Source organism: Trachurus trachurus (genome assembly GCF_905171665.1).
Source record: "Trachurus trachurus genome assembly, chromosome: 5".
Taxonomy (NCBI): Eukaryota; Metazoa; Chordata; class Actinopteri; order Carangiformes; family Carangidae; genus Trachurus; species Trachurus trachurus.
Window position 1 is genome coordinate 29,499,423 of NC_139896.1, and position 17,429 is coordinate 29,516,851.

Genomic DNA, 17,429 nt, shown 5'->3' on the forward strand with positions numbered 1-17,429 from the left:
ACTGATGAAATCTTCTGTGGCGGTCGTATTAGTTTGTTTGAATGAAAAGTGTCGCCACTCTGTCAATCGCTCTAGCCGCAGCTGACCGGACCGGATGTAGATTTACCCTGTATGACGTCACTTCAGAATCTTGTGAAATAGGCCTATTATAGAAAAAAGTAGTACAATTTCAAGAAAGAGTTGGGGACCCTCTCAAGGACCCCTGGGGGTTTCCGGACCCCACTTTGAGAATCATTGCATTATATCATGAATCATGCATGAGAATCTCTTATGAAGGGTCAAATCTGGACTGCCTGGATATTGCACTATGATTAGATTAAGATGTGGGATTATTCTCCGTCTGTGCACGTTAGAACATTGAAAGATTTATAGGATTACACTTGTTTCACAGGATACCTCCATCACATAGAGAAACCACATCTGGTGTTGTCCACGTCTTGTATGCGAGGAGCATTGCTCGTGCTTTGCCAGTTGATGGAACCATAATAACTTTTAGTGTAGCTCAGTCAGCTGGTATGGGTGTCTGGTTTCAATTTTTTTATTTACGATAACAACTTACATTTTTCTCTATTAATGATGTATTAGTTATACTCTGATACACAACATCTTTTAGATGATTTTCTGTCTGAGGCTTGACATTTTTCCCAGATGTCCTGTACATACATCTGACACATCCCTTTCTGTCCTGTCCTGTCCTGCTATGGCAACAAGTTTCTCTGCCAATTAATCAAAATGTTGTCAAAGTCACAGTGTGCCATCAGCTGTTTGTTGTGCGCCTGAATCACCTCCAACAATCTACGCCTCCCAGTGCTTGGCGAGTCTCCCCTTTGACATGAATCTAATCACTTTCATAGACCATCAAACTGTATCTGGAGCAGCTGAGGGAGAGCAGAGATAGTGTTACCAAGCCAGATAACGCATCAACCTTTATGATGCATTTGTGTCAGGCCTGGCCGGTGTGCGTGCCACCTCTGCAGCTGTTGGTGCATAAATCAGACAAGGAAACCTGATGAGGCCTTCTAGTGGGCACCACTGTAAGTGGGCATATCTGACTAATCAGTGACCGTGAATGCCCTCAGACTTTAACTGTGCTGCTTCCACCGCTGTCAGTGTTAACAATGCAATGGATGAAGAGCAAAAGTGTTTCCTTTCATACAGCTAAAACATTTCTCTTGACATTGCAAAAAAAAGCATCTGTCAGCTTGAAACACGCCAACGGCTTTAATGGATGTGTGAATATTTCCCGACTTGATAATACAAAGTGAACTTCTCCGCCGGAGCACAATGACGTGGGTCTTTTTCAAAGAGCTTGTTTTGTGTTACACTGTGTTCTCCTGAAATCCTAGAAGGTGTCTGGTCTGCTGTTCTGCATGTGCCCTCCCCCACCCCCCAGGACCATTATATGTCCTTGGCATATCAAATGGTTCAACAATGGCATGTTATCCCTCTGGCGTCGACTTCCATTTGAATATCATCTGTCAGGCAGTACAAGAGGAGACCTGCTCCGGCAGAGAACGCCCATAGCATCTGAAATTACACAGCAATTTATATGTCATCTGTAATGGTTCTGCATCCACTCCGTATCCTGTGACAGCCGTTAATTATCACTACTTTTTGTCTCTCTCCTCCTCTGCTTTAGAAATCTACCTGGATTCTCTTGGCTGTTCAATCACAGCACGAGCTTTGATATTGGAGATGGCAACGATAAAGGTGGACTACATAACACTATAGGTGCTGATATGATTTTAGAACCTCTCATTGAGTGGAGGGAAAAAAAAGGCAGTTAACTTACCGGCTTTGAGGCGTTTGGTAATAAGCCATGTGATGGATACAGTGAGGCTGGAGCTGTGCAGTCAAATATATTTGTCTGTCAAATTGAGCTTCTTCAAGCTGGTAAAGGGATAGTTCAGGGTATTTTTTTTTTGGCATGGGGTTATGTAAGGTACTCATGAGTGGTCGGTATTATTACCTACAGTAGATTCTGATCTTCAACATGCTTTCAGTTAGGAAAGTCATAAGGAACACATAACAGAACTATGTTTTTGACACCATCAGTAAAATCAATTAAATAAACTTTATTGTCCCAGAAGGGAAATTTGTCTTTGGCACAGAGCAAATGTCTGGAAAAATTCAGGACATTCCTGAAATCCAAGCAGTTGTCCCAAATCCAAAAACCTGTCCTAACTGTCCCGAAAATTACACTAGAGCAGAGTCTGGAGTAGTAATTGCCTGATAAAACATTATTTATTCTATTCTATTCTATTCTATTCTATTCTATTCTATTCTATTCTATTCTATTCTATTCAAGGGTCTGGAATAGGTATTGCCTGATAAAACATTATTCTGTTCTATTCTAGAGTCTGGAGTAGTTGTTACCTGATAAAACATGATCTATTCTATTCTATTCTATCATGGTGGTTGAGTCGTCCTGCAGCCAGCTCCCGCAGGCTGCACATTGGCTGCAGCTGTTCCTACACTAATTATGGCTGTTGTAGTTTTTTAGTTTGCATACAGCAGCGGCACAAACTGAGAATCAAATAATTTTAACTTCATTGTTGAAATGGAGGCTGGTGTTGTGCTAAAAACAAATCACTTGAAGACACCCCCATCCCAAATTTCACTTGTCATATGGTCACCCTACATGTAGTGCAACATAGCTGCCAGCATAAAATAAATATATCATGATAATAGGCTAAAAAATAAATTAAAAGTTACATAAAATTGCACTAGCCTGGAAGGTAAGAACAAAAAATCCGACTGAAAACTGACACAAATAAGAACCATAGTGCAGCAAGTGCCACAGTTAGATTAGCTCCTGGGTTCTGCCAGGGAGTCAGCAGACGGAGCATGTACCTATACCAGGAGAAAACGTGTTTGAGACACATGATGAGAACCTCACGTAACCCCACATCAATCTATCCCTTTGATACAGTGACTCAGACAGTTTGCCCTGAAGGAGTCAGGTGATTTTTTTTTATTCAGGTCAAATAAAAGAGCAACACAGGATTAAGTTTCTGTGGCTCTTCAGTGCCAAACTCAACACTGCACGGCCAGAGAGGCATCACCACATGCAAGTACAAACAAAAAGGAACACGCAAAGCTCCACCTCCATCCATCAACCAAAGAACAGACTCATTTAATGTTTTACAAACTATACACAGATTCACATAAGGGAAAAGTATATGACCCCAAAGTGATATGTTTCTACTACACTGTTTGTGTCTATTGAATTATGTATTGAGTTAACTCATGAAACTTTTGAATGAGAGTACTGAAGGCCCTGCCAACCCTCTCTGTGCTGCAGTCAGTGAGAAAGTTCTTCACTTCACCCTCACTGCCCACAAACCCCACACCATCTCCAATGCACTTCTAACCAGAAGTGACTCAACAAACACATACATATACAGTATTTTACTACATGAGTTTACACAATAACATTAAACCAGCGCTTAAGTGCAAATTTAATCAAGATTAATAAGAAGCTAATGCAAAACAAGATTGAAAAATAAGAAGGAAACCACAGCAGGAACCTCCCTGTGAACCGTTTTCATTGTGGAAATAGGTTCCAACAAAAACTGTTCACAGTGTGGTCTGTGGTCTGTGCTGAGTAACTGGGGCATTGTTCCTGCGAGACATGCTGCTGTTGAGTTTTTCAAATGTCATTTTTTGATGCTTAAGAACCACAAATGAAATTCCACTCGTTGTAGTGGGCGTAGCAGCAAATGTAGATTTCCCAAAACCTGGGTAAATAAAACATAAAACTTAATAGGGCAAGATTGCATAGTAAGTGAAAAGTTAGATTTATTGGATTTGAATGACCTGAACTTACAGTGTATGTTAATTATATTTACTTGCACAAGACAATGGCTGCTTCGGTCTCTTTTTCCCGCTGCTTGAACCTGAGGGTTATGAGAAATATCTCAACAAAGAAAAGATAATTGGATAAATCAGGCTGCCTTTCCCCCCGCTGCATTGGTTAATCCTCATGTCTGTAAAAATGACTGTGTCATGGGATCCATTTCCCTGACGCAATAGCTTGAGACACACATAATCAGCACACGGGATTTATTAGCAATTAGCTGTAAGCATGTGTCCCTAATCCTGTTCAATGGACTGTCCATGGAGCTTCCCAAGGATTGCCAAACGTGTGAGAAGTCACATGATCCGTGAGTGAATTTTAAGCATGTTAGACACATCACAGCCTCTGACCTGCACCAGTGCAAAAGCAACGCAAAAGGTGCACGAGTTAAAGGGATAGTTCAACTTTTTGGCAAATTGGCCCATTGCCATAATCCCTTTAGTCTAAGAGCAGGTTTGTTACCTTTAATTGTTGGTGCGAGCTATTTTTAGAACAGCGGAGCAGAGCCGCGAGCTGCTCAGAGCTACACTACGGAGTTGTTTTCGAGGCAATGCAGAGACTGCTTGCTGAAAAACTGCCCCCAATGGAACGCACATCAGCGGTTTTGCATGAATTTACCTTGAAAACAACCCAGGTTCATTATCTCATAGCATGGTGAATGTGGAGGTCACAACTTGTCCACGAGAGGGTTTTGGAGTTGGATTGTGTATTTGATGAGTTTGATGAGGGAAACCAAGAATTCCATGAGCCTCCGTAGCGTAGCTCTGAGCAGCTCGCGGCTCTGCTCCGCCGTTCTAAAAATAGCTTGCACCGACAATTAAAGGTAACGAACCTCCTAGCACTCTAGGGATTATGGCAATGGGCCAATTTGCAAAAAATGTTGAACTATCCCTTTAAATTCTACTCACTGATAACAAACATCCTATGTCATCAAACCTTTACCACCCAGTATTGTCTGGAACTGCCCATCTGAGTATTCAGTTTTTTCCACATGTTTTGTCTTCCAATCAAGCTAAAAAAAAGAAGAAAGAAAACGGAATGGGGACTTAAATCATATCTCGTTAATATTTCTGATTTCTCTGTAGACTACGGGCTTAATCTTCTGCATACTTGAAATCACCACATCTGTCCAATCTCCGCTCAGCGTCTGACATCATGCAGCTGTTGCCATGGGGAGCCCTCCCTGCTAGCAGCGTACTGTACTGTGCCATATAGTCGGGGTTTACACATGTTAACATCATAACAGGTCCTATATAAGGTCCTATATGCAGTACTCTCTCTCTCACACACACACACACACACACACACACACACACACACACACACACACACACACACACACACACACACACACACACACACATACTGAAGCACACTTTTCCCCCATCATAGGCTATCATGAAATGAGCAAACATGGTGGTACTGTTAGCCTATTAGCACGAAGGTTCCCAGGCGTGGGTTCTCTTTAGGTTCTCCAGGTTCCTCCCACAGGCCATACACATGAGCAATAATGATATTAAGGTTCTTTGTGATTTAGCAGTACTAGCATATAAACACAGTGAGCTAAGCCAGGCTGCATGAGCTAGATTTTACTTCGGAGTTAAATCAGTGGATGAACAAGCTGTGTTGTTCAGATGCGTCTTAATAATCACTTAACTTAATCACAAGAACATGTTCTGGCATTACTTAGACACCTAATGAATCACTAAATGAGTCAAAGTTGGCTCATTTTCATACTCTTTTTTTCCTGTGGCCTCTGCAGCACTAACCCTCCCCTCTATTTTTCAAAGTTGGCTCCATTTGAACCATTTTTGTATCAACTTTTTTTTTTTTTTTTTATTACTGAGGCAACAAATGGAAGAGACATCCCATATCTTGGCCAGGACAACCTTGGAAAAGAGACTGTTAATCTCAATGGATCTTTTTCTTGGATGAATAAAGGTTAAATAAAAAATCCTGACCACAGCACATAATAAGATCGAGTGTTTACATGACCTTTATTAGATGAAGAAACATCAATATTAAGATAAGTGTTTATGATTATGAAAGGTTTTTTAAAAAATAATGAAAAAGGCTGACGTCCGCACGCTGTTGTAGCTCCTCAAATGTTTATTGTAGGTTATAAGAACATTTGTGGAGCTACAACAGTGTGCAGACTTGTTACTCCTGCACCTGTAATACTTTGGATGTGCGTGCTCTGTCCTACTATTGTTTTAAAAAATAATGAACCAGGCAAAAAAAAAAAAAAGTGTATTGTAGTAAATACACATTTCAACCAAACAAGCTCTTTTTCTCTTTTTATTTTATCAAAGCAACAAGTCCACGGTAGAACATCTCAGCAATCAATTTGAGCAGAACCTACAGCGATTTGATGGAGCTCTTTGAGTCTCCGGCTCCTCTCATATCCTTGTATCAGATGTGGGTCTCATCTGGAGCACATCTGGACCTCATCAAGCCTCTGGCCAGCAGAGGGAGGGGTGGGGTGGGGGGCGTGAAACAGCCTCACACAGAGCACAAGGGTGCTCTGCAGAGGAAATGAAGGAAACGAAGGTGTGACACCTGGGTGAGCCCGCCTCACCTTAGGTCTCACTTCATTTTCGGTTTGAGTTTCTCCAGATGAGCGTGGAGAAATTTCACTGTTGCAAAGAACTGAAAGACAAATCTTTGGACTAAAGGTTGTAAATCAATAATCAGAGGAATTAGACATTTGGGGCTTTAACTCAGCGCTGGTCTTCTTTGTGTTTAATGAATTTAGACTCCATAAGACTGATTCAGACCAGCCCCTATCATTTGGCATCAGTACATATCCATGTTGACAAATTCCACAGCTTCTTTGAGTTAGTTTCAGGTCATATAATACTTCCCCTATTTTCAGAGTGCGAGTGTGGTCCTCAGGGAAAGGTAAACCAGTGCAAGATGGAGGGGAGGCATCAGGATTACCGCGTATATCTAATACATATAGGACAGCTATTTTCTTCTTTCATGTAGTGATATCATCCATGCCATATTGCAGATGGCTTTTGGATCCAGTGACCACTAATCCAAAAATTGCATCGTGAAACCAAGATCAGAGACTACTGCCACATTACCTTACAGAGAAGGCCTGTAAACGCTGCCATTCACTCAGCAGCATGGTGTTAAAGCCACAGCTGAACTCTCTCACTTGTGCATTCACGTTTCATTCAGTTGGTTTCCCCTGATTGCATGTTATCAAATTAAAGTTTTAGCTTCAAAACTAACAGGAGACGGTTTTATTTGAAAAAAAAAGGCTCTGAACTTCCTGTAGTGTTTAGCAAACTTTTCTGGGCCCGGCGGGGTTCTTGTCGGCCACTTGTCTGTGTCCAAGCTGTTCTTGTTTAGCTCGTTGACAGTATATTTGACACAAGTCTTGCTCCGGCTTCCTCTCAGCCATAACAGACCTGAGGGCAGAGTAGGAGGCAGCGGTAGGTTTTGAAGGTTAACTCCGCTAATGAAGGCAGGCTGGCCCCGGCAGCAACCTTGGGGTTTTTGTAGCAAAGTCATCCACATGCCACTCGGCAGGAGAGCTGGACCGTAAGAGGGTCCTCGTGCTTGTTACTGACGTCTCCGCAGGCAGCACCTTGGACAGCCCCACAGCAAAAGCACTCGTAATGAGGAATGAACGCCATCAATTATACTTGACTGAGACTGATGCCCATCAGAACACAATAAGGCCAGTGTCTACTGAGCCACATCTACGCCAAAAGTACTGAACTGTTGAAAAGTTCCTGCTCAGACACACAGTCTGCATTCAGTTAACCACCAAAACTGACAGTAGTTCCCTTTTGTTTAAGTTAGATGGGGGGTATAGGCCCGTTCGATTAATCGTTTTAAAATCGCAATCACAATTATTTTGTTAGGACGATGTTAAAAACGTGAAATCGTAAAATCGATTTCTTACTTCGGGTGATTACGGTACAGCCCTCGTTCATGTATCTGGGCTGCGCTGGGTTACCGTAGTGACATCCGCCTCTTTCCTCCCATCACGCTCTCCCCACACACTGTAAACAAACATGTCGGCGAGCGAGGATTTTGTTGCCAAAAAGATCAACGGCCTGTTTCCACTGCACAGTTACAACTCGGCTCAGCTCGATTCGACTCGGTTTAGGTCTTTTTCCATTTCAGCTGAGTTCTTCAGCGGGGGCGGAGTCATCTTATCACGACGTCGTCTCGCTCTTTTTTTTTCGATCCTCACTCGTCTGCACCTCGATTATGGACCTCAGCGTTGTTTTCCACACCGCAGCCATTTAACTCAGGTGACAATAACAGTCTCTGAACAGATCAGTGGTCGCTGTTGTCGGTGTGTTTTTAAAATTAGTGGATTTGATTCTCGGGTCGGACAACGCTCTGGTCAATCAGTGGAAGGCAGTCAGTTGATGTCACATTTTAGTATAGTATGTATAGATAGATAGATAGATAGATAGATAGGTAGGTAGATAGATAGATAGATAGATAGATAGATAGATAGATAGATAGATAGATAGATAGATAGATAGATAGATTTAAAAAGACACAAACAGCACACATAAAATAGTTTGTCATTTCACAAAAAAATCGTAATTGGAAATCGGTTTTTGATAGAAGCAAATCGGGATTTTATTTTTAGCTAATTGAACAGCCCTAATGGCGGGTCACATGATGATGATGATGATGATATATCGTGAAGGATTACAATGTGTTGACGATCTGCCATAGCAGAGAGATCCTAGTATTGTATGTAGGGCTCATTCTATGCATTGCTGTTCTATGCTCTTGCAAGGATACATCAATATGAGTCCGCTTCATGCCCGCCCAAGAGACACGGCAATCAACCAATCATAACGAAATACAGGTAGTGCTTTGGATTTCTCATTCACCACCTGTTTGATTCAGTGTGTAGCAGGATGATTCATCATGAATGAATGGACAATAAAAAAAAATCAGACTACGGCAGCCCGCAAGTGACGTCACGTCAACAACGAAGGTGATTTTAACATATATGTACCATCTGTACACCTCTTCTTTCACCACCAAAAAATCGTTTTCTGTCATATAAACAAAAGCAAAGCACAAAAATGCAGTTTTTACCCCATCAAAGGTTTAAACAAGCCTGCTCACTCAACAAAAACAAACCCGGAAGTCATTTTCGAGTGCCGAAAAAGACGGACAATAATCAATAATAGACCCACTAAAACACTGAATAAAATTACAAGCTTACCCTTTTTTAAAAGCTGAACATGTGCTCGAAAATAATCCATTGATTGATTTTATCCATCGTGACCAGATATTCCACGGCGTTTTACGTAACTCCGCAGTTCTAATACTACTCGCATTCTCCGGCAGACTGCGCACCCGCTTTGCGCATCTCTCGTCGCCTGTCAATCAAAGTCACGGGGGTGAAAACTTTTTGGTCCAATAGCAGAGACTCTAAGGTGTGACCTGATATATAATGATCCCTGATTGGGCAAAGCTTAAGCCTGCACCCAGCTGGTTCATGTGGTTCCCTCTCCCCCTAGTGTCAACATGTAAGCAATACAAGTCGACACAAAAAGTGTGTTTTTACTGCCCCAAGTTTAATTAAAAATAATAATAAAAGACAAAATGAACTATTTCAAATGTCCTTGTTAATTTAAGCCATCACTGATGGTTGTGGGATGTTTACTTCTGGAGTTTTAAAGGAAAATAACAATATAATACAGGCGAAAATAGGTAAATTCATGTTTGGATGGGTTTTGGACACTAAATATTCATCCCCAGAAATAAAATTTTCAAATGGCATTTTACTTATGTAACTGGTGTTCCTAAAACCCATCAAGTATGTGATTGGCCCCAATAGGTTATCTGTTGGAAAAAAAAAAATCTCACTAAAATCTTGCAGTGTGCATTTTAGCCAAATTGGACAATTTTGGACAGGTTTTGCACACTGTACATCGCCAAGGGACACTGTTTGGAAAAACTCTATAGTGCCTCAGTAGTTTTACATATCAACCTAAAATTTGGTACACATGTGGACAGGGAGTGTGTGAACCATATATGTAAAATTAAACCTGTTTTATAATTAGGATTTTGATATATCACCTTTTCACCAAAAATTTCAAACTCGTTTTTTTTTTTTTCAAAACAAAATAGCAATTCCAGAAGCCCATTTTTTTTATGGAATGACTCAATTCAATATTTTATACATATAGATGTAAAGGGACAAAGGTTGTCTTTCATTTAAGCCATTAACCATAGTTGTGGGATTAGTACTTCTGTGGCTATTAAGCTTTAATTGCAGTGATACAAAAACAGGCGGAAATTGCCAAAAATGGCCTCTGCATGAAGAGGTTAGTGAACTCATCTGACCTGCTGTTGCTGGTAACGTGCAGCTGATCTCTCAATGAATTGTCAGCACAGTGTTTTCTATGGCTATCATTTGTTGTTTTATATTATCAGATAATTTTTTGCAGTTGCTACTTAAAAAATATGTTCCTCCACACAGACAGTATCATGTGTATCAGCTGGTGCAGCTCTTCACTGAGGTTCCACATGGTTTACACACTGAGATATCCAAACTCAAGAATACGTGTTTTTTTTTATTATAGCACTGTTCCATAAAATTGTCATCTTGTGTATAATTTTACACACATTTCACTGAAATACAACCCAAAATATCTGGTATCTTCTCAAACTTGTGAAGCCATCACTAGACTTTAAAAATAAAATTCAGTGGGCTTGAACAATATTTGGCTGTATTTAGGCAAGGTATTAAAAAAAAAAGAGTAAATCAACATAACTTCTTCCCATCTTAAACTTGTTATAAAAGATGAAAAGTGGGAAACACATGCCCAAGTTATCTCAGAGCCAAGTGTTTTATACCATTTAGCGTTCACTGCCAAAAAATAAAAGTGACAGAATGTGAGGGATGCTTGAACTGGAGTTAAAGGGGTCAGAGAGGAGTGGTTTTACTCCCCAAACTGGCCTCATTGAGGTACGCCTAATGTGGTGAGACTGGAAGTTTATTGTGATGAGGTGTTACGGGACAAGAGGTAATACTGATTCAGCGACGGGATAAAGAGCTAATTGATAACAGAGTGTGATTATGAGACGTTGATGTAAGACATGAAACAATACTATCAAGTTGCCTTCAGGAGACTCTGTACTCTCTCGTGCACTTCAGAATGCTAAGATGCTCTCTATCTTTTTAGCATTGTCAATATGTCTTTACTACTAAGATGCACTGAAAAAAATTTGGAGTGGTATTTACTTGGAAAATCTATGAAAGTTTTTGCACTTAGAAATTGTAAGTAAATTCTACAAGGGCGATCATCAGGTAAACTTTACTTGTGGATATACCGTATGTTTTTTTTACTAGCAAACCTAGCGAGAGAGAAAAAGTGATTAGAATATAGTGTTGGGCGATTTTGACATTCTCAGATCGTCCCAATCGCCCTCCCTGGAGATCGCCGATAGACCTATCTATCGCCCGGGTCCGGGGGGGGGGGGGGGGGGGGGGGTTGGCGGCGGCCGTTCCACGTGTTCGTTCGACCGGGGGGGGGGCGGGGGGGGGGGGGGCGGCGGCGGCGGCGGCGTATGAGTATCGCTTTTACCGTGCCCTGCTGTCATGCTGTCATGCATGCGCGCTTCTCTCTCTCTCTGTGTGTGTGTGTGAGGGCTAATAACGGAGAAAGAGCGCTATGATCAATGAACGGAACGCTATTGCGTTGCCGAAAGCCGAAAAATCTATTCTGGCGGACGTAATTTATTTGTGGCATTAGTGAACACCTCGTCGGGCTGTAACATACAGTAACAGGGCTGGCGTCGGCAGCCTAGTCACAGCCACAACACCAGCTAAACGTGTTTCCTCAAATTTGAGGCGGAGTGGCCACCCTGTTTACCACAGAGATTTTGTGTGCGGTCATATGACTACCTGGCTCCGTCTGATTGGACGTCGCCAGTGGCTGCATTTGATTGGTGAAACACTGTCATTTGACAGAGTATCTGTTGGAAGCAGCAAGCCAAGCGGCTTCATTAAAACAAAACAAACAGATTGCGCATTAGATCAATAAAAAAGTAGCGAGTATGTGTGTGTGTAAAATCGCCAAGAAAACAAAACATCGCCGCTCGTCCTTCCAATCGCCGATAGACGATTGGATCGCCAATCGGCACAACCCTATTAGAATACGTTTCTTTAAAATCAGCCTTTCCTGACATGCCACCCCTGAAATAGTCGCTCGCTCTGTCTCTATCTGGACGACATTTCCCGTCCGTCTGTTGACAAGCTAGTTAGCAGAGATTCTGAACCAATAGAATATACTCACACTAAATATCAGGACACTTTTGCGCTTGATTTTGTCACCGGTTCGCTCGCTCGCTATGTCTGGATGCAGTGAACGCGCATATACTGTCTGCTTCAGTCCCAACGTGGATTGACACGGCACGTGTCGGCTTCTTGTATTTTGGCGGACAACGAAGCGCTTGCATCCTGTATGCACGTCACAAGGCACAAACACGCAACACTATTAAAATGTACTTGGTATTTCTAGGTTCATGTGCAAAGACTATGAAACCTTTGAATATTATGTGAAAATACATAATAAATCTAACCCTTCCCACACAGTTTATTTAATTACTTGAATGACAGTTTTACTTGAATAATTCCAGTTCTCACTGATACTTACAATTAGAAAATGAAAATTGTGACAGTTAACCTAATAAATATTACTACACCACAAAATAGTTTTCTTCAGTGCAGGCAGATGTAATGATTCTTTGCCATTTACAGATGTGACGTGGACAGATGTTAATGAGGTGTCTGCCCAGGGTCTGAGATACGCTGAAACGTTCCTTCAGCTGGGGTAACGCTCCCCTTTCTTCTTTTCCTGTTATGATTCCCCTCGATACAAACACCCACTTTGCTCCGGCCAATGCGTGCATGCATGTGCGGCCGCTCCGAGTGACTGATTCGCGTTCACATCTGGAAGCGCACTCGCTGATGGGGGGGATAGGGGGGCGCCTATACATGTACAGCTGTCTTACTTAAAACACTTCCTCCCCTGCTCTGCAGACTCTTAGTCTGTCTGCAAGCAAAAAGCAGGAATGTGCATGTGTGTATATCCACTAATGTGCATTTAGCCATGTGCTTGTTTACCTGTGTATATACTTTGTGGGAGACAGAGAGTGCGTCGATGATAGAAAAGAGAGGAGAGCGCGCTCAATGTGCTGTGCAGCACGACGGGGTTTTTTTACGAGTAATGTTACCAGTTTACAGCAGCAATAAGGGCTTAGAATGAGATCGCATCTTCTGCCAATGTGTTTGACACTTCCAGCACAATACCTCCTGTGATTTACAATCTCACTCTAAGATCCATTTTAAACAGTTGGATTAGAGTCTGTTTTTGGCCTAACCCAAAGTAATTTATGCCCCAAAAGCAAACTTCTGTCACATTGCTTTTAGACCCATGACAAAAGATGAAAAAGACTTTCTGAGGATTTAACCTTAGTTCATGTCTCCGATATAGGAGGTGGGGGGTTGGGCCGGGGCCTGAAATGGAAACTAATCCGGTGTGAAATGGGCCTTGAGGCCAGGCCATTGGACCTGTCCAAAAGGAAAACATATCACACGCAGAGAAGGATCTGATGTCATCTGAATCTAAGGGGGAGAGAAACCTGACATGTTGTTCGCCCAAGTGGCTGTTGACAGCGCTTAAATTTATTGTCCCCTCATTATTTTTGTTCCATGATGAGGTACCAACAATCTCAATAACAGAGTCAGAACAACAGCCGCAGCACTCATAAATAATGCAACCGCTCCACTGGATCGGGGCTGAATGCAGACTCCACAGGCTACAAACCCAAAGTGAGCTCCCTGAGAGAGCCCACAGAATGAGCACAGGGAGGTTAAAAGGCCTGTCAACAACATAAACAACATCCTGCACGGAGAAAGAGGGGCCCTCTTGCTGTTTTACTCTCCTTTTTTTCTCCTCGCTCTGCTCTCTTTGCAGCTTTCGCAGAAATATGCAGCCGTTTTCCATTCACTGAATTCTCCCTCTGCCCCCCCCGGTGCTAATCCTTAATCTGAAGAGTCTCTCCAAGAAGCGTGAGGCATCTCGGAGGTCACAGGCCGGGATTGTTCGTGCTGACGCTGACACAACAGCCAGCCCTGCAGCAGCACTAAAGCCGGGGGAGAACCACTCGAAAAGCTACGTCACATCAGCTGAGTTCATCTACGCCCTGCGATCCGGGTCAGTGATTCACTGAGTTGCTCAGCTGCAGTTAAATCTGTTTAAACACAGAAAAACACATTTGTCACAAAGTGGATGTAGAGAGCATTGCACATCTGGATTTAGGCCAGGATTAAGCCATTTATTGCTCCTCTGTTTTCACTTCTTACTCAGCCCTTCACCTCCTGTCCATCTCTCTGAGATAATAACTCCCAGTCAACCATGTGCATTAGCTCGATCTTCGCACAAGTGTTTGATATCGATCGGCAGATTTTCTCGTGATGATAAATTCATGGCAGGTTGTGGGGTTCATCTGGACTCTGATGTTAGAGGAGCAGAAAACTCACATCCTGGTCAATAAAGCTGAATAATTGATGCTGTAGGCCTCATTGTTCCAGTCAGGGCTGGTGGAGCAGTCGACTGTCAGTTGTTTACTTCAGGTTTGTAACAACTTTGGTTAATTCAGATGCTTGTTTGAATCATACTCATCAACATATTTAAAAAAAAAAAAATTCAAATCAAATCAATAATCAGAGTAACAATTTCTAATCAATAAGCTTAGGTTTGTTGTATGGAGGAAAGAAAGGATCCTTTGTCAGTGATAACACCAGTGCAACATTAAGTGTGCAAAACCATTCCATGTTTTTAGGGGTATTGTGCTCTTCATCACAACTGTATATAAGGGTGAAATCCAGTGATTTAGCATTGCTAAGCTTCCTGAGGAGACAATATTCTCACTTCTCCCTAATACGGATCAAGCTCCAACAACAGATCCTACACTTCCCATAATGCAGGGGTGTCAAACTAATTTTAGTTCAGGGGCCACATACAGTATCTGATCTCAAATGGGCTGGACCAGTAAATTAATAACATAACTTATGAATAGTGAGAACTCTAAATTTTTTCCCTTTGTTTAAGTGCAAAGAAGTACAAGTAGTAGGGCTGCACGATTATGGCCAAAATGATAATCACGATTATTTTTGTCGATATTGAAATCACGATTATTAATCACGATTATACATTATGTTAGATAAAACATGTTTTTATTGCACTTTCTATTTGAAACAAACAATAGGCTATGTGAACAAGGCTTTCAGTTCAAAATAAAACGTACAAAATAAATAATAGCCTAAAATAACATTTACCCAAGACAAAGGGCTAGCGAAAAATAAATGCCATTGCAGAGGTGTCATTCTGTACAGTAGCGTACAGATATTTGTGTAAAAAACAAAAAAATAAAAAATAAATCTGGTAGAAGTAGCTGCTGATTCAACTCCTTTACTCAAATAAAAGTAAGAAAGTACAGGCTCTGAAATGTAATTTCAAAGTAGGCTATAGGTAAAAATTTATTTTTGCCATCAATGATACACAGAGATGTGTGGGCAAGAGTCTGTCTAGCATGGACCAAAGCTCACGGACACCTCAGCAGCAATTTGGAACGAATTAAAAACATTTAATGAACAGACCAAGTGTTTTCACACAGGCAGCGTCCAGCAGGTCGGCCTAGCTCAACTGTGCTGCCACCAAAACGGCCATAGATCGCAGTTACCGGCCGTTATGATCACGGTCGGAACGTTTTATTTACACGACGTATGTAATTAACACCAAAACGGCCGCGTGGGGTAACGGGGTCTCGGTCCAGCTTCGAGACCACCCCGCAGCCCGACCTCCATCCGATCCAGAGAGAGACGGCGACAGTAGACAGCCTTTGGAGGTGCTGACTGACCAGACACAGACACACGTCATGTCTACTGTCACCGTCTGCTGCCGACATCGTCTCACTCTCACTTCAGAGTGAGATCCATACAGTCTATGAGTGAGACGTAACACCGGGCGCAGGAGGTGACACAGTACAGCAGCATTTGAAGGTGCCGACTGACCGGCCGGGACACACACTCTGGACTGTAAACAACATGTAAAGGGAGGATGCGCTCGCTTGTTAGTTAGGCAGCTTCATGAAGCCCTATCCTCTCGTTCGCCCCCTGGTGGTTGGCGGACTATTGGTTGAGAAAGCGCTTGATTTGATATGCAGCACAGCCCGTTTTTTTACATGTTAATAATCGTGACGATCATCTTAATTTAATCGTGGCAGCCAAAATCGTGATCGTGATTAAAATTCTGTCCTTTCACAAAACACTAACAGGTTATGAACAACCTGAAATTTCTTGAGAAAAATATGTGCAATTTCAACAACATTATGCCTATGGGCTGACACCTCTGCCATGATGCAACCCAAAAACTTGTCTGACATGCATATTTAGGGTTATCTTGGATTTTTTTTTTTTTTCAGACTGGCACTCCTTTCAGAGTCAAAGACAATTGATTTCACAAACTGAAACTTTTCGTAAAATTGTCTGTAGGTGGGTTTAAGTGGACACTTTTTCCTCTTTCTGATTGAATTCATTCCAAATGAGTCTTTCGGGTTAACTGTTTACATGTAATATGATCTAATCCGATCAGGTGTTTACATGTGCCACTGCATAATGGACATTTTACAGCCGTGTGGCACGGGCAAACAGGCGTGTCCGACCTGAACAACCCGGCAGGACACTGCCACTATTTGGCCAAGTCCGACCTGGTTCAGGCCAGGAATTAATGCTAGTGAGATGCGTCGAGTCCAGGCTTCAACACCGGCGGGTCTGGTCCAGTCAGATTTTAATTTTTAGGCCTGTTGAGAACTCTAGAAATCAAAACATCCTGCGACTGATCAAAGATGAAGATCCATGTTCTGATTAGCACAGTACTGTAAGTATATATTTTTGGGGCTTTTAATGCCTTTAATTGATAGCCCAGTTGATAGAGAGACAGGAAATGGGGAGGCAGAGAGGGGGAACGACATGCAGGAAAGGGCTGCCCAATGCGGGATTTGAACCTAGTCAAAACTTAATTTAAGATACCTGAAAAGGAACATGTAGATATCTTTAATTGAGGTGAATTAAATATATCTTGAACTGTAATTATGACTAGTCAGAATCAAATTGTAGATATCTCAAGTCGTAATTCAGTTACAGATATCCGTAATTCACATAGCAGATATCTGCAACTGAATTGTAGATATCTGTAATAACAAACCCTATACATATGAATGGCAAAAGTGATGTCATTTGTCCTAGAAGAATGTAGTTGCAGATATCTAAAATTGAATTACAGATATCTGCAACACATATCCAGTCTGGCTTTTAAATGTTAAAATGGTTTGCCATAGCGGCAGCTCTACCAAATGAGCTAAACGCCGCCCCAATTGTTCATAGTTTTGACACTTTCATTCAAGCATTTGCAAGTGAAGAAACATCACTCACTACGCATTTACATCAACACGGAGCATGCGCAGAAAGAACGAAACCATACAATTTTCAGTTTCACCGACATGA